Below are 24,016 nucleotides of genomic sequence, written 5' to 3' on the forward strand. Positions count from 1 at the left end.
ATATTTCCACGGCACCCACAGTGGACGAAGCATGTTCGTCTGATCCTCGCAGATTCACTGCTTCTGAACAAAAGTCACCAGATCGGGGCACTGAGTGTGATGTGGGTCTGGATACTTAGTGGGGTTAAGGACACTGGAGGTCAGCCTGCCCCAAATGCCAGTAGTGCCACGTGAAGAGTCACGGAGCCCCTTCGGCTCGCTGCTTCTTTTGCATTTGCTCCCTCACTGCTGCCCTGACACTGGCCCAGAGGACAACCTCCAGTGTTTCTCGGGTCCGCTGCCTGCCTTTAGGCTGCTGGAGGAGCCCAGCATCCAGAAAGCCGTGACCGGGCCTCTCTGTGCTCGGGGCTTTTCATCTTCTTAATTGAAATTGATTGGTCTCTTGGGAGGTAGCTCTGCATTGGCCCTGAGCTTCAGCATGTGATCAACTTTTGCTTCTTTCTTTTAAAGACCAATTGACACACCAGGGCATCTAATCTTATCCATGAATCCCGGGCCCCTTTCCAGACGAGGAGCAAAACCAGAAACAAGCACACTTACAATAAAACAGCTCAGGAAATAAAAGCGCCTGAAAAAAAATAAGGGGAGAATATTCTTGTCCCAATGTGGCTTAGCATTATACAAAAGGCCAGTCAAAACCCCATTACCAAGGAAAGATGTAATCGCATGGGGAAGGAGCCACAGCGAGCGGGGGCGGGTGCCTTCTGAAGCTCGTGAGATAAGCAGCCTGGGCTGGAGCACATCTAAGCCAGCTGCAAGATAGATCATCGGGAAGAAAAGTGAAAGCCCTTCTTAAGTTACAAGAAAACCAAACAGTGAGAAAATTGCTTGAGCATCCCGACTTGCGTCCATCCGGACATACAAGAGTCGCCCCAAGGTGGCTGGAGCTGGGGTCCAAACTGGTTTGGCAGGTCTTATCTCCTGGCCGGGCCTCTGATAGGGCCCTTCACTTCCCAGACTGATCGCATCTCCCAGAAATATCCCTCTGTGGGCTCTCCTGGGCCTCCCGTGGGTCATTTCACCAACTGGACGCGGGGCTTGAATGCGGCGATGTTGAGGAGGCTCGGGCCACCTCATGGCTTGCAAGCCCTCGGCTCTGTCCCTGCAATAGCGGCATGGGGTGGCATCAGGACCCAAGAGGTACCTTAGGGGTAAGGGAGCCCAGCAGGGACAAGTAATCATTATAAGTAACAAACTCATTCTAAGAACCTCTTGCTGCCTGGCCTTGTAAAGATCTGGTTGAAGGGGATCAGGATATGCTACCCCAAAATATACTACCTGGCATAAGGGTTATTTTAAGCTGAATGCATCTGAGACGCAACCAAATGCAGGAAGAATTCTCTTCCTTCCTCTTTTCTGCCTAAAAGCAGATCATAAACTTCCCTTTGTGAAGGTGTCTCCATCTCCCATACTAGGAAGGGAGTGACTCTTGTCACCAAGAGAGTTCTCACCGAGAAGCGTCTGTATAAACAGACCTTACTTAAAAAAAAAAAATACCCTTCATCTCCCCACACATAGCTTAGTCATTTCACAGCATACGGTTCCTTAAAGCACAAACCTCTTTTCCTTTGATAAAAATGATATGTAAGTCCCCGAGTCAAGTCTAACGACCTGGGTTTCACTTCTTTTTCTGTGAGTTCCTGTGCAAGTAAGATATTAGTAAAATTTTGTATTCCTTTTCTCCTGTCTGTCTTTTGTTGGCTAAATTTGCAGGCCCCCAGGCACTGAACATAAGAGGGTGGAAGAAACGTTTTTCCTCCCCAACAATGTCAAGACATCAGACTTAAAAAGGAGAGATCTAGCCTGTCTGCTGGAGAAGCTCCATTTTGAAATAAATGCAAGTTGAAAGTGGCCCTCTGTCTCCACTCTCCCTCACTGCAGGAATGTGACGTAAGAGTAAAGGAGTGGGTGAGCTCTATAAAAATGAAAGCCGTATCCGTCCCCGTCATCACGGAGGTAATGTCTAAGGGTGCCTACCCCATAGCAGGCACTCAACACCTCAATGGAAGAATGGATGTTGGCTGAAATTTCCAAAAATGGGATTGGAGCAAATGCATAGTGTGGATCTAAAACTGTACTTTACTGAATATGAGCTCCCATATTCAGTAGAAGAATTGCGGTAGGAGAGGTCACTCCTTGGCAGTCTTAACAATGTCTTCAAAAGAGGCGGGTGGGGTCAGGGTATTCATCATTAAAGGTGAGCATTTCCATGTCGAGTGGATTAGGACTGAATAAGGCTCAAGATATAAAAGTTCAGGGCTGTTGGGGCACCTGGGTGGCTTAGTCGGTTAAGCGTCCGACTTTCGCTTGGGTCATGATCTCGTGGTTCGTGGGTTCGAGCCCCGCGTCGGGCTCTGTGCTGACTGCCAGCTCAGAGCCTGGAGCCTATTTCAGAGTCTGTATCTCCCTCTCTCTCTCTCTCTGCCCCTCCCCTGCTCACGCTGTCTCTCTCTCTCTCCTAGAAATAAATAAAAATATTAAAAAAAAAAAGTTCAGGGCTGTGGGCGCAAGGTGTGCTCACAGTCATTCCCTGCCATCTTTTGAAGAGAAGCAGTTTTAAGTGGGTTTGGGGAAGTTCCTAAAACAATAGTCAGTTGCAAGTTTTATCTTCCTGGGCAAGTGTTTCTAGAATAGTAAAATTATCATGGTGAAGACTGGAATCAAGTCTTTGGTGAAGCCTGCATGGCAGTCGCCCCACTGATGCAGATGAAAGTAAGCTGTGTGGGAGTTGGTGACCTCAGTCCTCAAGCTGAAGACTTAAGAAACCATTCCTTCCATAGTATGATGTAAACTCACACGTAAACATGTTTGCTCGGAGACTCTGAGACAGGTGTGGTGGCTAAGTCCTGGCTATAGAGGACTGACCCATCCAAGGGAGAGGTAATTTGCATATGTCTTTGACTTTGATATCCTGCTGAAAATAGCCCTGAGAGAGGACCAGCTATGTGACTTGAAGAGCCCAGGGCAAAATGAAAATGCAGGGCCCCTTGTTCAAAAACTAAGAAGTTGGCAAAGAGTGTGACAGTTCCTCAGAAAGCTAAACACAGAATTTCCCTATGACCCAGCCACACTACCCAAAGACCTGAAAACGGGGATGTGAACACATATCTGCACGCCCACACTCAATGCAGCACTCTTCGCAAGAGCCTAAAGGCAGAAACAACTCGAGTCCATAGGCAGAGGAATGGATAAACAACATGTGGGGTACATACATACGGTGCAATATGAGTCCTCCCTAAGCGGGAATAAAGTTTGGAGCACCTGGAGGCTCAGTCAGTTAAGTGTGCAACTCCTGATTTCGGCTCAGGGTCATGATCTCAGTTTGTGAGTTTGAGACCTGACTCCGGCTCTGTGTGGACAGCTTGGAGTCGGCTTGAGATTCTCTCTCCCTCAAATATAAATAAACATATTTTTAAAAAAAGGAATAAAGTTCTGACACACACACTACAACATGGAAGAACCCTTAAAACATTATATTAAGAGAAATAACCCAACATAGAATGTCAAATGTCGTGTGATTCCAGTTACGTGAACTATCCAGAACAGGCAAATTCTTAGAGACAGGATTCACGCTAGACGTAACCAGGGGCTGAAGGGAGAGGGGAATGAAAGGTTACTACTTAATGGGTTTCGAGTATCTATTTGGGGTGAAGAAAAAGTTTTGGAAATAGACGGTGGGGGTAGTTGCACAATACTGTTAATGTAATTAATGCCGTTGGATTGTATGCTTTAAAATAGCAAATTTTAGGGGTGCCTGGGTGGCTTAGTCGGTTAAGCGTCCGACTTTCGCTTAGGTCATGATCTCGCAGTTCATGGGTTCGAGCCCCGCGTCGGGCTCTGTGCTGACTGCCAGCTCGGAGCCTGGAGCCTGTTTCTGAGTCTGTGACTCCCTCTCTCTCTGACCCTTTCCTGCTCACGCTGTCTCTCTCTCTCTCCTAGAAATAAATTTAAAAAAAAACCAAAACATTAAAATAGCAAATTTTACTACCCAAGGGTCCACTGATAGATGAATGGATAAAGATGTGGTGTGTGTACACACACACACACACACACANGTCTGTGACTCCCTCTCTCTCTGACCCTTTCCTGCTCACGCTGTCTCTCTCTCTCTCCTAGAAATAAATTTTAAAAAAAACCAAAACATTAAAATAGCAAATTTTACTGCCCAAGGGTCCACTGATAGATGAATGGATAAAGATGTGGTGTGTGTACACACACACACACACACACAGACACACACACACGAATGCTACTCAGTCATGAAAAAGAACGAAATCCTGACATTTGCAACAATATGGATGGATCTAGAAGATATGCCTGAGGCACCTGGGTGGTTCAGTCAGTTAAGCATCTGACTTCAGACAGGTATGATCTCACAGTTCATGGATTTAAGGTCCGCACTGGGCTCTGTGCTGACAGCTCAGAGTCTGGAGCCTGCTTTAGATTCTTGTCTTCCTCTGTCGCTTTACCCTTCCCCTACTCACGCTCTGTCTCTGTCTCTCCTTTAAAAATAAATAAACAAAAAAATTTAGAAGGCATGATGCTAGGTGAAATAAGTCAGAGAAAGACAAATACCACATGATGTCACTCAAATGTGGAATTTAAGAAACAAAACAAATGGGGGCGCCTGGATGCCTCAGTCAGTTAAGTGTCGACTCTTGATTTCAGCTCAGGTCATGGTCTCATAGTTGTGAGATCGAGCCTGCGTCAGGCTATGTGCAGAGCGTGGGATCCTCTCCCTCTCTGCTCCTCCCCTGCTTGTGCTCCCTCTCAAAATAAATGAATAAACATTAAAAAAAGAAAGAAAACAAACGAAGAAAAAAATGACACGAACAAAAAACCAGACTATTAAATATAGAGAACAGACTGGTGGTGACCAGAGTGGAGATACGCTGGGGGATGGGTGAACCAGATGAAGGGGGTTAGGAGTACACTTCCCATGAGGAGCACCGGGCGATGTACGGGAAGGACCGAATCACTATATTGTACACCTGAAACTAACATAACACTGTATATTAACTATGCTGGAATTTTTAAAAACGGCAAATTTTATAAAGTGTTTTATTTTTAATTATGGCGTAATACTATGTTATACATATTTTACCACAATAGAAAATTTATTGGGGCACCCAGTTGGCTCAGTCCGAGGAGCATGCAAGTCTTGACTTCGGGGTCACTGAGTTTGAGCCCCAAGTTGGGGGTAGAGATTACTTAAAAACTAAACCTTACAACAAAATTGATTAAGTAAGAAAAATCAAGAAATTCAACATGGCAGCCCCAGGGCATTAATCAGGGGCAGGGCCCCTGTGTGCCTGGGGCTCTGAGTGAGGCCGGCCCTGCCTGGGAGGGCAGAGACCCTCCAGTTTAGGTGACACACCCCATGCTAGGGACTGGGAGTGCTACATCTGGGTCACGGAAGACTTACTGAAACTGCCTGGTGTCCAGAGCCCACTCCGTGCTCAACACGGCAGGTAAAACTCGAGAGCCTTCGTTTCCCTACCGCCACCTGCGCTCTCCCTGGCCTTTTCAAGGTTAAGTCCAAGATCCAGATTCAAAGCTCAGGAGACTCGGCAATGTCAGCCCTGGAGATGACAATGTTTGTGGGAACTTTTTCTTCCCATCAGTTATGTCACTGTAACCGGCTGGTACCGTTAACGGGGCAGACGTACGCAGCCGGGGGGGAAGAGGGCAGGAACCTACCTTGAGTCCTTGGCTGATAATGGTGGGCAGTCAGTACCCACACTTCCTCACCTGGTATTCACCGAGCACACGCCCTCCCATTTCTTCTGCTCTTCCCTTTCTGCAAACTGTCTCCCTTACTTCTTCCTTTCACTTTCTAGTGTGCCTGGCGGCTGGTAGGTGGGGCTTACTGGAGTCTTCCAGCAAGGCATAGAGGGGACAGAGATGGCGGATGAGAGGCCAACCAATGTAGCCAAGAAGGATCTCGGGCCTCGTTGTCGAATACAACCCGAGTGTACAAATAGCATACGTTAGGGGTGACGGAAAGGTGAGCCAGACATGGCTCTGCCCCAAGAAACCTAACGAAAGTCAGATGGCTTGCCACCTCTGCCACACTTGCCTTTGATATTGGGTTTGCCCTTGATCTAGGGTTTACTGACAGAAACAATGCCCTTCTTTTGAGCCAAACCAAACATGGGCACTCACAAGGCGAGCTCTGTGAAGCCATCCCGTGTAATACCTGCTCACTGGTGGCCTTAAGCTCTTCTGCCTCTGAGTGGCCACTCACCAGGAGGGTGGGGACTCTGCCTCCTGGCCAAGGACAGACCCCAGAACACACATTTCACATTCAAGTCACAAACAGTTCTCTGGCTCTGACCCCGTCCACCATTGGAGGATAACCCATGCACCACAAAGGCCTCTCGTCCTTTCTGGGACAGCTCCTGGGTATCTGTGTATCCCCCACAGCCAGACACGCACTACCTTCTCCACCTCGAGCTCCACTTCCCTACCAGGATAGGTGCTACCCAACCTCTGAAGGCCTGAAGGCCCCAGCAAGCTGCCTCACCCTAGTCCTGTCTCCTGGTCACATGTCCACAGTCAAGCGGGGGCTGCTCGGTGATGCCCAGGACGTTGACACGGCCCACCTACACATTCTCCCTCAAGAAGAGAGACCCTGAATCATTACCACCTACTCGCTCCAGCGATGGACCACTGTGTAGGTTTCCAAGCACCCTGAATTCCTTCAGGAATGTCCAGGAGGAGGAATGGTGTGCTAAAAACTGCCCTTCGGCGTTGGTGCTAGGGCTACGATCTGCCCCAGCAGCCCCACAGGCTAATCCACATGAGGCCGGAACCCTGAAGACTTGGAGTCTGGTCTGCAATTCTTGACATACTAGAAGCATACGGGCAGGGGTCTCACAGCGGGGAACAAGCACTGCCTTTCAAGTCTTCCTCCCCATCCCCTCTGAGAGAATGCACCAGAGGGATAAACCTGGTTTGGGAGACTAGAGTATAAAACTACACAATGTTCCAGCATCTTCGTTGGGGGTTTTAGAGCTAAACCAATCTTCTCTCAATGATATATTGAACAGACCTGCTTTTTCTGATCTTGGTTTTTAAATCAATAGACACTACTTTTGGAAAATGTTCTCCCAAAGGTAGCTCCCGCCCAATGGAGGGGGACCTCCACCCCCACTCCCTGCTTTCACAACCCCATCCCGCCACCACCTGCAAGAGCCTTCCTTTACAAAAGTGTACCCGTAATAAATAATAAGAGTTAACACTTATTCAACACGTTCTATGTGCCAGGCATGGTCACGTGATCTGATCCTTACAACAACCCTAATAGAGAAGTATTATTATTATCCTCTCCACTTTACAAATGAGGTACATACTCAGGGATATTAAGTGACTTCCCCAATTAGCACAGAGCTGGTTTGTTAGGGGGTCAAGATGCTTATTTCTCTACATGCTGTCAGGGTTTCAGTCAGAGGAACCGTTCGGCAGGCTTCGAACGCAGGAACAGTAATAGCCAATATCTAACTATCTATTACCTGCCAGATTCTTTATATATTTTCTTTCATTTGACCACTTGGCATGATATACATTTATCCCCATTTTACAGAAGAGGATCTTGAGGCTCAGAGACTTTGAGCAATATTGTGACCCTAAAGGGGAGTCACTGACAATCTGGGCTCTGGAGTCCTACTGCCTGTGTTCTATTCTTTAACTCCCCCTCCTTCCGAGCTGTGTCACCTCAGGCGAGATGATTTATTTTTAAAGTAGGCTCCATGCCCAGAATGGGTTTAACTCATGTCCCTGAGATCAAGACCCGAGCTGAGATCAAGAGTCAGATGTTGAACCAACTGAGTCACCCAGGTGCCCCTGACCTCAGTCAAGTTATTTGATGTCTCTAAACCCTCATTTTCCCATCAGTACAATAAAATATTGGTAATATTTATCTTATAGGATTACTCCAAGTTAGTACATGTCAGGTTCTTACAACTGCTCATACTCCACAGTCAGAAGTCGGCAAAGGCGAACTACTGTTATTACTCCAAAGCCATGGTTTTGTTTTTGTTTTTCCCACTAGACTGTTCCATCTCCCAATCTTCACTGAAAGAGAGGAATATATCACACATTGAAATAAGCAAGATTTGGGGCGCCTGGGTGGCTTAGTCAGTTAAGCGTCCGACTTTCGCTTAGGTCATGATCTCGCGGTTCGTGGGTTCGAGCCCCGCGTCGGGCTCTGTGCTGACTGCCAGCTCAGAGCCTGGAGCCTGTTTCAGTCTGTGACTCCCTCTCTCTCTGACCCTCCCCTGCTCACGCTGTCTCTCTCTCTCTCTCTCCTAGAAATAAATTAAAAAAAAAACACACACACATGAAATAAGCAAGATTCTTGGGGTGCCTGGGTGGCTCAGGTGGTTAAGTGTCCAACTATTGATTCTGGCTCAGGTCAAGATCTCATGGTCATGAGACAAAGCCCCGAACAGGGCTCTCTCTGCCCCTCCCCTGCTCGCACTCTTTCTCAAACAAACATTTAAAAAAAAACAACAAGATTCTTTTACAGCGGAGATGCAAAATGCTTACATAACGGAAGAGAACAATGATCCAAACTCACCTATTTGACAGCTCTCCCTGAATATTCTCAGAGCAGTGGAGCCAATGAAATGAAGGCCCAGGAAAAGCAAGGCTCACTTAACCGTCTCCTTTTTCCACCTCATCTTCTTCCCTTCCTTCCTCACCACACTCTGAAGGGTAAGTTCATCTTTTTGGTCTTGGAAGGGCAAATTTGCTGTAAACACCCCCACTCATTATGGCTTTATAGGTTAGTTTCTTGTTTGGTATAGGGAGAAGCGTCTAGAGGTCAAAGGCTGAAGATCTGGAGTAGATTTCTCGCCCAGCTTTCCTCTATGTGACCAGGCATAAGTGCGCCAATCCCTGAGTTTCAATTTCAGCACCTGTGGAAAATAATAAACCTGAGGATCAAATTGGTAATGTGTGTGAAGATGTAAGATGCATTGCAAACTGTAAATCACACTGCATGGGAGAAGTTGTGTGGCTTTCACCAGCTGACAGTACTCTTCCATCTTGGCTTTTCCAGCAATCACACCCAGGAGAGGTAAACGCAGGCTTCCTGAACCTATTCCCTAAGAAGCTACCTAGAACATCGCCTTCCTTGGGCAGGCGGGGGTTAGGGGAGGGTGACGGTAAGATGCTCCCTGCTGAACAAGCATGTAGCAGCGGCAGAATGTGTGAAGGAGGGAACTAAACGGGGCACTGGAGAGGATGGGAGTGGGGGGAAGACCCCTACTAAGTACTTGGTTTAGAACAAGGGCACCTGGGTGGCTCAGGGCATGATCTTGTGGTTCATGAGTTCGAGCCCAACGTCCTGCTCTGTACTGACAGCTCAGCCTGGAGCCTGCTTGGGATTCTGTACCTCCCTCTATCCACTCTTCCCCAGCTCTCTCTCTCTCTCTCTCTCTCTCAAAAAATTAAAACAAACAACCCAAAGCACTGCCCAATGTGCTCTGGTGGTAGATTCCAGAACAAGTTGGGTACCACACCGAGTCTGAACCAAACTTCTCAGGCTGAGGAACTAGATCCTACTTTGGGGAGACTGGAGAGCTCGTAGAAAGTGGATTCAATGGCAACATGTGTTTTCTGATGCATAATCTCCCATCTCAGGTGAAGGCTGAAGGCCCAAGGAGACACACATGGCTGCAAAAACGCCCCCATGGGTCTTCTCCAGGGCAGCAAACAGGGGCTTAAGAGCAGAAAACCTGCCACTTAGCACCTCCTCCAGGAAACCACAGACTCTGCCAACAGAGCTACCGCCAATGGCGGATCAGCGGGGCTGTTTGGGCTTCCGGTTCACACCGCGTGTCTACACCGCAGTGCACCCGTGGGCGGAGAAGCATGTATGCGAGACCCTCTATTGCCGCCATGGCCGCAGGGACAGCGCTGGCAGGACAGGCCCAGGGGCGCAGAAGAAGACAGAACGACCCAGTGAGGGTGGGGCGAGGCCGTGACGCTCACAACCCGGAGAGGGAGGGCCACAGGCCTCCTTCCGGCCAGTTCCGCCGCGAGCACCTTTGCGACGAGCATCTTCGAAGCCGGCTCGGCCGTAAAGCAAATGTGCCGTAAAAGACAAAGTCACCAAGAATCAAAACGGGACATTCGTTAAAAAGAACATAATGACATATGAAAATGTATAACAAAATTAAAAAGACTTTATTGCAAAATACAAAATATTTGAATACATGTGCCATGTGTGTAGATTTACGCCAATCCTGGGCAAATAATGGGTTTTATTTTGTGGACTGTATCTAAACACTGGCCTTGGAAATTTTCCTTCAAACTATTATCCTTCTTTTCTTTCCTTTTTTCTTTTCTTTTCTTTTCTCTCTCTCTCCCTCTCTTTTGGCATGATGATTCATCTTCCAGTTTGTCAGCACACTGTTTCTTCTTTAGCTAAAATGTCTTTCTTCATTAAGAGCAGTGTCAGTTTCTACTTACTAGAATGCATGTCTGTACCTGAGCTTTGGATTGCATTATGAAAGGCTCTACACTGTTGTTTCTTCTTAGCATATTGTCACATGTCCATTGATAAATGGTCCAAAGTTCTATGGGAAATGTGGGTTCAAAACTTCACAGTACTGTATAGACACTTATGAGGGCTAAGATTTATATACCATAAAAACGGGAGTACTGCGTCAGTGAAGAAATAAAACCAGTTGATGAAACCAACAAACTGTCAAACCAGATGGTCAGCCAGCTATTTTTTTTTTATCTTTTACAGAAAATTTGGCTTACAGTCAATTAGTTATACAGCACAAATGCTTGCAACAAAGATACTTATGGGGAAACTACCTAGAACCAGCAAAGTCCTCCCACACCACACTTTTCCACAAAGTCACCATCATGCTCCTCTCAAATTGCTTCCTTTCAAAACCTCGGACACAAACAGTCCATGAAAATGGTCACCAACCCAGCTGTCAGACTGGCTGTGAAGTACTTTAGACTCTGCACCTGGAACACTGATCTACTCACCCTCTGAAAGGCATGTAAGAGGAAAAGGTAGCCTGTACAATCCCTTAGGTTACACATGTCCACTGGTCATACAGAGCAAACGCACTCCTGGCCTGAATCAGGTAAAGGCAAAACCAAGTGCACACTTCTTACCAGCCTATCTGTGTAAATGGCCACTAGCAAGCCAAAGTTTTTAGACACCATGGACTAGCTCTCATAGCCTGCCCAATATTACACTATCAGTGTCATAGCCTTGAGCAGCTACAGGGAAATGCATACAATTAAGGCTTGGGGTTCTAACCTAAGCCGGACTTATGGATGGTGCAAAAACCAGAAAGCTACAGAGCTGTTCTTAAAGCAGGTGATCAATAGCTTTCAACATCCAGAATTGAACTCCATAGAATAGGTCCCAGTTTCCTGCGGTTCTTTTTTTTTTTTTTTAATTTATTTATTTGTTTGGAGAGAGAGAGAGCAGGGAGGGGCAGAGAGAGAGGGATAGAGAGAATCCCAAGCAGCGTCCTCAAACTCACCAACCATGAGATCATGACCTGAGCCGAAAGCCAGAGAAGGACACGCAACTGACTGAACCACCCAGGCGTCGCCCAGCTTCCTGCATTTCTGATCTCTGGGTAACAATACCTTCTACGTCTTTGCTCTCCCAGCCCTTCCAACAGCTTTAAGACTTAATTCTCTGTATTAAATCCCTCTTTGTTTGAAATACCTAAAATGGTTTCTGGTTTTTCTGGCCATACGTTCTGGTGAATCTTCGATTTTTTTTTTCTTTTGTACATTCTTTTCTTTTGGATATTTGTGCAATACCTAAGTTTTCGTGTTTGGGTCTCTGTCCTTTGTCTGTGGAGTTCTTCAACAGGATCTTCATGTGTTTAATTCGGTGGTTGTCAATATTTCTTCCTACGGCTTTCTCAATGTTGGCAAAATCTGATGCGAGCCTCTAATCGGGCTCCTCTGCTTTTAGACCGTGTTACATTAAAACTGCAAAACCACCTTAAAGCATTGAGAAGACCCAATGCCTTCCTCTAGGAACACCTCCAGGTTCCAGTGAGCCCTTTGTTCCACTGGGTCATTAACAAAAAAGGTCTGTCACAGCAGGACCCTGCCCCTGTTGGTAGGAGCTATGCATAACTAATGAAGAGGAAAATTGCTAGCAAAACAGCCAGATCAGTCTCAACATGTTCCTAATAACTCCTACATCTTTCAATCTTCATTTCCTTCCTAAATGAAGACTCCAAATCCTCTTCAGCTCGCTAATATTTTCCAGTCTGTATTTCCTCTTCCTTTCTTTCCCATCTTATGATACTTTATTTTGTAGAGGATTTTCACAGGCTCTTGGTCACATTGTACACATTTTTAAATACCAGTATCCCTTGTCTCTAGTTGTGGACATTAAGACGTCATAGATAACCAGTAACCTGGAAGATTTAAGAGTAGACTTTACCAGGGCACCTGGGTGGCTCAGTCGGTTGAGCATCTGACTCTTGATTTCGGCTCAGGTCATGACCCCACAGTCATGGGATTGAGCCCCATATCGGGCTCTGTGCTAAGCACGAAGCCTGCTTAAGATTCTCTCTCTCTTTCTCTCTCTCTCTCTGTCCCTCCCCCAACCTGCCCTCTCAAATAAATAAATAAATAAATAAATAATAAAATAAGGAAAAAAAGATTAGACTTTATCTTGTATTACTGAAAAAACCTCAAGTGATAGGTATTAGATTTGTTTCACACATGGGGTAGTTATGCTTCTGTAATGCTTGGAGGAGTTTATTAGTTGTCCAAAGTCACAGAGATTGTAGGAGACAGAGTCAGGATTTGAACCCAGGTCTTTCTGATGACACAGCTACTAGAATCATTCAGAGGCAGAGCCTCTAACAGTGACAAGGAGAGCCCAAAAAGTCTTCCCAGAGGCAGGAGTAAATCCCAAGGAACTGGAGAAAGCCGAGACAAATATAAGCAAAAGCACTCAACTTTAAAATCCAGCAATCACTTCTCGGTCTTTTGGCTAAGGTCAAGTGTAGTATCTATTATTATCAGTTTAAAATCCAACCAGATTCTATCTCTACTCTGGCAGTATGAGGTACCTCTTGGATGAAGATTTCATTCAAGTGTTTCTTAGCAACTCTAGAAGCATTATCCTGAAAACCTTCAGTTCAGAAGTGTCTTCCAGAGTTCGTTTCTCCCAAATCACACATTCGTGTGGAATATAGTCATATGAACGAGGAAAAAGGTGTGGCAGGACACAAAGAGAAGTGAGAGCCCATAGGACGTTGGGGGATAATGAGTTTCACTTTGGGGCGCCTGGGTGGCTCAGTTAGTTGAGCGTCTGACTTTGGCTCAGGTCATGATCTCACAGTTCGTGGGTTCGAGCTCCGCGTCGGGCTCTGTGCTGACAGCCAGCTCAGAGCCTGGAGTCTGTCTTCAGATTCTGTGTCTCCCCCTCTCTCTGACCCTCCCCTGCTCATGCTGCATCTCTCTCTCTCTCTCTCTCTCTTTCTTTCTCTCTCTCTCTCTCAGAAATAAATTTTTAAAAATGAGTTTCACTTTTATATACCCCGGTTTCACTGTGACAACAAGCATGTATTATTTTAGCATCAAATAAAAAAAGTTTAGGGTCACCTGGGTGCCTCAGTCCATTAAGTGTCGACTCCTGACTTTGGCTCAGGTCATGATCTCAGGGTTGGGGAGTTCAAACCCTGCACTTGGCCTGCTTGGGATTCTGTCTCCTTCTCTCTCTCTCTCTCTCTCTCTCTCTCTGCCCCTTCCTTGCTTGCTCTCTATCTCTCTCTCGAAATAAAAAAAAATAAGCTTAAAAAAATTTAAGAGCTTGTGGCAAATACTATGCATTTATCAAATCCCACTTTATTTTCTTCTTCCTGTATATATGAGATAACTACATTTCCCAGCTTCCCATGGCGTGATGTAACTGGATTCTGTCCGAACAGATGTGGGCAGAAGTGATACATACCTCTTCCATACCACAATATCCCCTATGTCATCAACCACACTCACACTTTGTCTTCCATGGCAAACTTGGAGGACATATGTTTCAGATGACACCATGGCAAGATAAATGAAGCCTACATGAGCCATTTGACCGCCATCAGACAATGACCTATTCTATTAAGCCACTAAGATCTGTGGTCTGTTTGTTACTGCACCCCTCCCTGCCTCTCCTAACTAACTAAGTCCTGCTCCTCCGTGCCAGGACTTTTCAGCAACCTGAGAGGCTCTGAGAGAGCCTCTTAGCTACTTCACACTTGGAAAGAGTTCTTGCTAACCGGATTTTTCAGATTCTGTGTCAGGACATATTTCTGAGCATAGTCCCTTTCTCTTCTTCTACCTCTGAATTACCTCCTCATTCTCACTTTGTTGTGGTGTGTTTGTTCCAAAGGAAAATAAATCAAGGGCTTATCAGAAAGGAAATAGTACACTCACTTTACATTCTTGTTTAAACAAGAGCTGAAAGGGAAGGAAATTTTATGACATTTTCTTCTCGGGGACCATTCTGCATTTTACTACCCTAATATTTACTTATTGTTATAGCAAAACCTTAGACAAACCATCAGGGGCTTAACTCTTCTAGACAGACAAGTGTTTCAAAGAATTAAAGTTTATACATGTAGGTGATAAAATGCTGTTGACTCTCAGGTGTTTTGAAGAAAATATTTATGAAGCACATTAAATGAAGGATGGTGACATGTTCCACCTTTTCTAGGTGCCTCAGGATCAACCCAAGTTCTCTGACTGCTCCCCACTCCCTTGAGGTGCTTGCATATGTAGTTACCTCTGCCTGGAACAGTCTTTCCCTTCCTTTCCCTCCTCATCTTTTGAATGTCAGCTCAAAGACCAGTCCCCTCAGGCACAATTATATAAATTTACCAAAATTCACCCAACAGTTCACTTAAAACAGATGAATTTGTGGTACGTGAATTATACCTCACTGTAGCTATGTTTAAAAAGCCAACAACATTGTCAAGGAAGTAAAGCATAACCCTCTCTTTTAACTGTGGGCTGCACATAGTGACTTCCTTCCAAAGATGCCAGTATGGAAAGAGAAAGAGAGAAGAGAAGTATCCCCACGCCGGAGAAATCTGACAAGAACTACATTGGCCAAGTGATCAAGGTCAACATCAACAATTATCAGTCATGCTGACAGTATGTACCCTTAATATGATGTGGTAAATATGGCACCTTACCTCTGTGGTCTTCCTCCCAGACACGATAACCCTGGTCTAACCATGAGAAAAATTCCACGCATCCACAGAACTAGCTAGCACTCCTCAAAACTGTCAAGGTCATCAAAAACAGGAAAAGTCTAAGAAACTTTCACAACCAAGAGGAGCCTAAATGACATATGACGACAGAATGTGATGTGATACCCTGGATGGGATCCTGAGAGGGAAAAAGAGCATTATGTACAAATTAAGGAAACATGAATAAGGTGTGGACTGTAGTTAATATCACTAAATCAATATTGGTTCGTGACATGTGACAAATGTATCAGTCATGGAAGATGTTAAAAATAGGGGAAACTGGGGGCGCCTGGGTGGCTTAGTCGGTTGAGCGTCCGACTTTCGCTTAAGTCATGATCTCGCGGTTCGTGGGTTCGAGCCCCGCGTCGGGCTCTGTGCTGACTGCCAGCTCAGAGCCTGGAGCCTGTTTCAGTCTGTGACTCCCTCTCTCTCTGACCCTCCCCTGCTCACGCTGTCGCTCTCTGTCTCTCTCTCTCCTAGAAATAAATAAAACATTTAAAAAAAAATTTAAAAAAAAAAATAGGGGAAACTGGATGTGGAATATCTGGGAACTCTCTGTACTATTTCACAATTTTTCTGTACCTCTAAAATTGTTCTGAAAAATAAGTTAATTTGATTCACATTTAAAAAATTTCCCCAGCCCCCTGACCAGATCAAGCCCCCTTACTGTATGTTCACATAGCAATCTAGAAAATTAGCTAAATGAATGAATGAATTTATCACCATATATCATTATGTTTTTGCATTTTGCTCACTGTTGTATCCTCAGAACAAGCTTAGGGCCTGGCTCTTAACAGGTGCCTCGTAATAAATATAAAGTAAGGAATATAAGAATGTAAGTTCTGGAGCGCCTGGGTGGCTCAGTTGGTTAACACCCGACTCCAGCTCAGGTCATGATCTCATAGTTCATGGGTTCGAGCCCTGTGTCGGGCTCTGTGCTGACAGCTCAGAGCCTGGAGCCTGCTTTGGATCCCGTGTCCCCCTCTCCCTCTCTTTCCCTCTCCCCCAAAATAAATAAACAAATATTTTTTTAAATGTATTAAAAGCGTGACATTAAATTGATACCTGAAGGACATGAAAGCTCTAGAAGCAGGAAGCTGCTGTAGCGTGTGGGGGAAATGACCCAGACAGAAGGAAGAACCAACCAGTGCCCCAAGGCTGAAGGGAAGTGTTCTCAAGAATATGACGTTTGCCCTCCAGGGAACTTTGGCCCAGTCTAGACTTTCTGGTAGCACAACACTGTGGCAGGGAGCAATGCTACAGGCATCTGATGGGTAGAGGCCAGGGATGCAAATTTACTTCCTATGGTTTGCACAGGGCAAACCCTTAGGCAAAGAACTATCCAAAATGTCAATGGCGCTGAGGTGGAGAAACCCTGCCCTGAGGCCGTCTCAGGCTTGGCACCTTCCTGGTGTAGGAAGCACGCGGTGCCTGGAGAAAAACAGAAGAGGCGGCAGGGCTGTGAAGAAGTTCAGAAGCAGGGAGAGGCGGCCGGTAGGCGCCTGTACGCCAGGCAAGGAGCCGCCATCTTGTTCTAAGTGTGGCGACAAGCCCACGGGTGCTCTGAAACTGGGCAGTTCACATGGACTTCTTTGCTTGGGGAAACAATCACTCTGGCTCTTACGTGGAATGTGGTGGACGAAGAAAATGTGAGTGAAGGAAACCACGGCGGGGGGGGTGTTGATAGTAGAGAGAGGAGGTGGCAACTTGGACGTGGGTCATGGCAATAGAGAGCCTTATTTTAGAAGGAACTTACAGGTCCCAGTGACAAAGTGAATGTGGAAGGTGAGGGAAACAGGAATCGAGGATCCATGGAAGGCAGGGCCGGCTACATGGGTGCATGACCGGTGCAACAGCCGTCCCCACCCTGGGCTGGCGGTGACCTCGGTGGAGGGCTCTGGGCCACCCTGGATCCAGGTACTGAGCACAAAAGCCAGCCTGGGGAGTGCCGGCCCTTCCAGGCAGCCCGGGACAGGGTATCAGACCGAGGGGGAGGAAGGACGGCCCCCCTTGCTCCCAGCTGGGGCTCCCTACCTTCATTCTGCACAGGGTCTGGCAAATTACAAAGCCGGCCCTGCTTGATGGTTTCCAGCTTGAGCATCTAGACGCTTCATTACTGCCATTTACCAAAATGAGGAAGAGTAGGGGTGGGGTAAAAGGTTCAGTCTGGGGCCTGTTTAATCTCATGATGCCTGCGAGACATCTCACTGGCAAGATCACGTAGGCAACTGGGTCTCTACAGCTCGGAAAAGACATAAAGCTGTAGACACACAGCCGGAATTTGTCAGCCTGCAGTAGATAAAACCATGAGGACGATGTTGCAGCTGATGTGAAAAGCAGGACGGCGGTTCCTCAGAAAAACTGCACATAGAATGACTGTATGATCCAGCAACTCCATTTCTGGGGATACACCCAGACTGAGAGTAGGAACTCAGACAGACATCTGTACACCTGTGGTCACAGCAGCACTATTCACAACAGCCAAAAGGTGGAGACAACCCAAGTGCCCGTCGATAGAGGAATGCATAAACAAAGTGTGGTGTGTTTGTGTGCGTATACGGTGGAATATTACTCAGCCTTAAAAAGGAAGGAAAACTCTGACACCGGCTACAACACGGTTGAACTCTGAAGACATTACGATGAGTGAAATAAGCCAGTCACAAAAGGACAAATATTGTATGATTCCACTCACACGAGGAAACGAGTAGTCACACTCACAGAATGGTAGTCGCCAGCGGCTGGGAGAAGCAGAGAGTGGGGAGCCAATGTTTAATGGGGACAGAGTATCCACTTGGGAAGAGCGAAACTTCTGTGATGGGTGGTGGCGATGGCTTTGGAACAGTGAATATACTTAAGGCCGTTGATGTGTACACTTAAAAATGTTTAAAATGGTAAATCGTGTTATGCGTATTTCATCACAATAAAAAAAGAACTTGATTATTATTATTTATTGAGTGCTTCCTATACGACCAGCACTATTCTAGGTCTTTTCATTGTTTAAAACTCATATAACTCTCATAACAATCTTTAAAATAGATACAACATACAGGCAGTAACCTCTCGGACATTGGCCTTACCAAGATATTTATGAATCTGTCTCCTCAGGCAAGGGAAACGAAAGCAAGAGATAAAGTATTGGGACTACACTAACATAAAAAGCTTTTACACAGCAAAGGAAATCATCAACAGAACAAAAAGGCAACCTGGAGAATGGGTGAAGATATCTGCAAATGACATATCCGAAAAGGAATGGACATCCAAAATACATAAAGAACTTACACAACTCAACAAACAACCAATCTAAAAATGGGCAGTGGAGGGGTGCATGGGTGGCTCAGTCGGTTGAGCCTCCTGACTCTTGATTTCGGCTCAGCTCATGGGTTCGAGCTCCATGTCCGGCTCTGTGACAGCAGTGCAGAGCCTACTTAAGATTCTCCCTCTCTCTCTGCCCCTCTCCTTCTCACAATCTCTGTCTCTCTCAAAATAAATAAACTTAAAAAAAAAAAAAAGAGAGAAAGGGCAGTGGATCTGAATAGACATTTTTCCAAAGAAGATATCCAGATGGCCAGCGGATGCATGAAGACACTCTACATGACTCATCATCAGGGAAATGCAAATCCAAACCACAGAGATACCACTTCACACCAGTCAGAATGGCTAATATCAAAAAGACAAGAAATAGGGACCCCTGGGCGGCTCAGTCGGTTAAGCATCCGACTTCGGCTTAGGTCATGATCTCACGGTTTGTGAGCTCAAGCCCCGAGTCAGGCTCCCCGCTGTCATCACAGGGCCCACTTCGGATCCTCTGTCTTCCTCTCTCTCTGCCCCTCCCATTCCCTTGCTCACGTGTGCACTCTCTCTCTCTCTCAAAAATAAAATATTTTTTTAAAGACAAGAAATAACAAGTATTGGTAAGGAAAGGGAACATTCGTGTGCTGTTGGTGGGAATGTAATTGTTGCAGCATTATTTACAACAGGCGAGATACGTAAGCCACCCAGATGTCCATCAATAGATAAATGGATAAAGAAGACGTGGTGTCTACACACAGTGGAATATTACTCTGCCACAGGAAAGAATCTTGCCACGTGTGACAAGGATGAACCTAAAGTGCATCATGCTAAGTGAGCTATGTCAGACAAAGAAAGCCAAATAGCATTTAATTTCACTCATCTGTGGAATCGAAAAGCAAAACAAATCAACAAACCAGAAGCGGAGTCAAAAACACAGAGCATAATTTAAAAAAAGAAAAGAAAGTAGGTACGATATGATCAGCCCCATTCTACAAACAAGAAAACGTATGGCCAGAGTCGTTAAGTAATGGACCTAAGCTCACACAGCTTCCAACCTGTGGGGTTCCGATTTGGATTCAGGCAGTCTGCTAGCAGAGCCAAAAAAAAAATTTTTTTTAACCTACTGTACTACCTATCAACGGAGATCACGTCATGTACTATAAAATAACACATTTCACGATTTAAAACAAAAAGAAACTTTTTAAATATAAGGCTGAATTAACAGCTCACAGGCGGCTAGGTCATGGCCTTTCACCATAGTCCTATCCGGCAGCCCAGTGTGAAGTCAGCCAGCAGAGGAAGGGAGGGGACAATTCCGGGTGACAAATCATTTCACCTCCTTTGAAAAGCCTGCTCTGTGACCAGAGGCGTCCCCCGGAAATACTGACAGGAGGGTGTCCTGCTGTGCGTGGAGGAGGGAGACTTCCCAGCCATCAGGAACCCACAGGCAGCTCTGGCTGGGGCCGTCTGGGTCACTGAGGCGGACGGGAAACGGGCCAGGTGACAGGATGCACAAGGCGTCCCTCCCTCAGGTCCTCGTCACCTGAGCAAGCGGAGCAGCCCGTGGTGTGCTGAGAGGGGGGAAGGCAGCAGGGCGTCCCCACCTGAATGACCTGCTCGGGTGGGGGTGGGGCCCAGGCCCCACAGCACTGACAAGGGGGCCCCTTCCTCAGCCTCCTGTTGGGCATGAACCCCAACTTGTCCCCAAGGCAGAATTTAACTGGGTCAATCACATTCCTTACCTTTTGGGCCCCTTTCTGAGCTGGGAAGGGCTCTGGCTCCCGTGACAGAGGCTGGGACAGCGCGTGAGGAGGGAGCCCTGCTCCCAGGGGAGAAGAGGAACGGGGTGCGCAGCCCCAGAGGAGGAAATCCGAGAGAGTCCCAGTCAGGCTCCATGCCCAACTCAGAGTCCAAGACAGGCCTTGATTTCATGACCAGTTTAAAAAGCAGGGACACCGAGGGCGCCTGGGTGGCTTAGTCGGTTAAGCGTCCGACATTCGCTTAGATCATGATCTCGTGGTTCATGGGTTCGAGCCCCGCGTCAGGCTCTGTGCTGACTGCCAGCTCAGAGCCTGGAGCCTGTTTCCAATTCTGTGTCTCCCTCTCTCTCTGACCCTCCCCTACTCACGCTGTCTCCTTCTCTCCTAGAAATAAATAAAACATTAAAAAAATTAAAAATTTAAAATTAAAAAAAAAAAAAAAAGCAGGGACACCGGGGTGGCTCCGTCTGTTAAGCGTCTGACTTTGGCTCAGGTCGTGATCTCACAGTTTGTGGGCTCAACCCCCACATAGCACAGGCTGACAGCACAGAGACGGCTTCAGATCCTGCGTCTCCCTCTGTCTCTGCCCCTTCCCCACTTGCGCGCGCGCTCTCTTTCTCTCTCAGAAATAAACATTAAAACAAAACAAACAAACAAACAAAAAACCGACCAATCCACGGCTTCTTGCTTCACTTCTCTAAGCACTTCTCTAAGAGCCTTCGGCATATACTGCTCACCTACCCACCCCTTCTTCCTACCTCTAACTACTCCATAACTGTTTCTGTCCAGAGGCGTCTGGGATCCTCAAAAATGGACACAAGCACATCTTAACGGACGTGTATGCATATTACACGATTTGTTAGAGCCGCCATTAACCACACAGCACAGCTTGGGCGGCTCACACAACGCAAATGTATTTTCTCTGGGGGTTGGAAGCCCAAGATCAAGGGCAGGCAGTGTTGGCTTCTCCCTCCCTGACTCACAGATGGCTGCAGCTCATTGTGGCCTCGCCTGGTCTTCCCTCCACATGCGTCTATGTTAGTCAGTTTGGGTGCCGTAACAAAGGATCATAAAGCAGGTGGCTTGCAAATACCGGATGTTTATTGCTCCCGTTTCTGGAGGCTGAGGTCCCAGGTCAAGACAGTAACAGACCCAGTGACTGGTGAGGACCCACCTCCTGGTTCTCCGTGTCCTCACACGGTGGAAGGGCGAGAGAGTAGTGCCGTCTCTCTTATAAGGGCACCAATCCCGCATTTTGGAGGATACTCACTGGGATGAGCGCTGGGTGTTATACGGAGGGGATAAATCACTGGATTCTACTCCTGAAGTTATTATGTAAATATGCTAAGCAACTTGGATGTAGATTTAAAAAAAAAAGAGTGAATGGCAATCCTATTACTATAATGGGATTATGGTTTTCTCCATTTTCTATGTTTTGTTACTGACTATATCCTTTTTACAATAAATATGTCAAATTTGTAAAAAAAAAAAAAAGAGAGAGAGAGGCTTTTAAAGAAAGAGGACAAACTGAGGGTTGATGGAGGGAGGTGGGGGGGATGGGCTAGATGGGGGATGGGTATTAGAAGGACACTGGGTGTTGTTGTAGGCAAGCAATGAATCACTGAATTCTACTCCTGAGACCAATATTGCACGATATGTTAACTAAGTAGAATTTAAATAGAAAGGTGAATCTAAATAAATAAATAAATAAATAAGGGCACCAATCCCATTCACAAGGGCACCTGATCGAATCACCTCCCAAAGGCCCCACCTCCTAGCAGCAACACCTTGGGGGTCAGAATGTAAGACTTTTGGGGAACACAAACACTTGATCCACAGCAGCATCTGTGTCCTAATCTCTTATTTTATTTTTATTTTATTTCTATTTATTTATTTTTTGAGAGAGAGAAATGGAGGGGCAGAGGGAGAGAGAGTTCCAATCAGCCTCCATGCCCAACTCAGAGTCCAAGACAGGCCTTGATCTCATGACCGTGAGATCTTGACGTGAGCCGAAATCAAGGGTAGACGCTTAACTGACTGAGCCACCCAGATGCCCTCTCATCTCTTCTTATAAGGACATCAATTCCACCCATATCTCAGGACTTTATCTAAATCTCCTCTTGAAGGCCCTATCTCCAAAGGCAACCGCCTTCTCAGGGACTCGGGGTTGGGACATGAACATACAAACCTGGAGGTGCGGGAAGCAATCCAGCCCATGACAGTATGTAACGGTTCGGAGGTTCTGTTGCACACAACGTTAGCGCGAGTCCGATCAATAATGCTTTGTTTCACTTCTTGGAAATAGCTCAATTTTTAGTAAGGGAGGTAGAGAATCCACATCGCTTTGTCTTCTTCATTTCTATTCTCGCGGCTTGTAAATGAACAGGACCTACAGTAGTTCAAATCCGTATTTGTTAGCTACGGTTTTCTCCTAAATTTGTTTTAACATTTTGGCTCTATGATCCCTCCCCGAAGCAAGGCGGATAGCAAAAAACAACCCCGCACGTCACCATCATCTGTAGCAATGAGCAAGATGTTGAGCAAGAGCATCCAGCCTCCGTGGACGTTGTTGACCGCCATCGTGCAGAATCCCACCGCACAGTAAAGGCCAGTGGTAACATGGGATGCATTCCCTCATTGCTGTTGCTCTTTTCATCAGGATTTCACGTTGTTGAAAGCATCCTTTATACTGAAATCAGAGTTTTGCTTTTTCCTGTTACATTTTATTATACACTTTTCCTAACATCATTAAAAAAGATCCATTGACAGGTGGAATGGTTGCATAACAGTGCATCCATGGCATTTCAGGCCACAATTCAATCAGTCACGGCCAATTGTTAGACATTTACGTTGTTTCCAAGTTTTTTCTTCTTTTTAAAAAAATTTTTTTAATGTTTTATTTATTTCTGAGAGAGACAGCGTGAGCAGAGGAGGGTCAGAGAGAGAGGGAGATACAGAATCAGAAGCAGGCTCCAGGCTCTGAGCTGTCAGCACAGAGCCCGACATGGGGCTCGAACCCACGAACCGTGAGATCATGACCTGAGCTAAAGTCAGACGCTTAACCGACTGAGCCACCCAGGCGCCCCTCCAAGTTTTTTCTTCTTAAAGTTTGTTTATTTTGAGAGAGACAGAGAGAAAGAGCATGTGTGCATGAGGGAGAGAGAGGGAGAGAGAGAGAATTCCGAGCAAGCTCCACACTGTCAGCACAGAGCCCAATGCGAGGCTCGAACTCACGAACCATGAGATCATGATCGGAGCTGAGACCAAGAGCCGGATGCTTATCGGACTGAGACCTTCAGGCCCCCCAGGATGTTTTCAGTTTTTAACAAATACAAATACTGCTGACGATCATCTTTGGCACACCTCCGCGCCTGCATTCTGATTATTTCTTCCGGCTACGTTCCTATAAATAAAATTACTGCATCCAACATGCACACATTTGTCCCTAAGGCTTTTGGAAAACAGATAAACAGCTGTCTTCCCAAGTCTGTGACTTCGTGGGTCAGGCCCTCCCTTGATGCTAATCAAACATTCGGTCCTACGTTCTTACCAGGAAATCTTCACCCTCTGCCCACCTCTCCACCCGAGCGCAATTCGGGCCTCCCGTAATTACAGGGTGCTGTGACAGGTACGGGGCATAAGAAGGCAAAGCAGTTGGTAGGAGGGGAAAGGTGAGGAGGGCACAGAAACACTGGCGCCCGTGAAGCA

General features: G+C 46.4%; 1 long non-coding RNA gene and 1 pseudogene across 2 annotated transcripts in view; one reads left to right on the plus strand and one right to left on the minus strand.

The window, feature by feature from the left end:
* LOC144226975 (uncharacterized) overlaps positions 1–22,669 on the minus strand; it is a 26,371-nt gene extending 3,702 nt beyond the window's left edge. For both annotated transcript variants that reach the window (XR_013333803.1, XR_013333802.1), the window contains exons 1-2: positions 22,497–22,669; positions 8,582–8,921 (exon numbers count right to left, since the gene is read on the minus strand). This is a non-coding gene — a long non-coding RNA (uncharacterized LOC144226975). The remainder of the gene's footprint in view (positions 1–8,581; positions 8,922–22,496) is intronic.
* Positions 12,987–13,188, plus strand: LOC144227048 (U2 spliceosomal RNA; annotated as a pseudogene).
* Positions 22,670–24,016: the final 1,347 nt, after the last annotated feature.

This window comes from Crocuta crocuta, unplaced genomic scaffold (genome assembly GCF_008692635.1).
Source record: "Crocuta crocuta isolate KB4526 unplaced genomic scaffold, BGI_CrCroc_1.0 scaffold32, whole genome shotgun sequence".
Classification (NCBI taxonomy): Eukaryota; Metazoa; Chordata; class Mammalia; order Carnivora; family Hyaenidae; genus Crocuta; species Crocuta crocuta.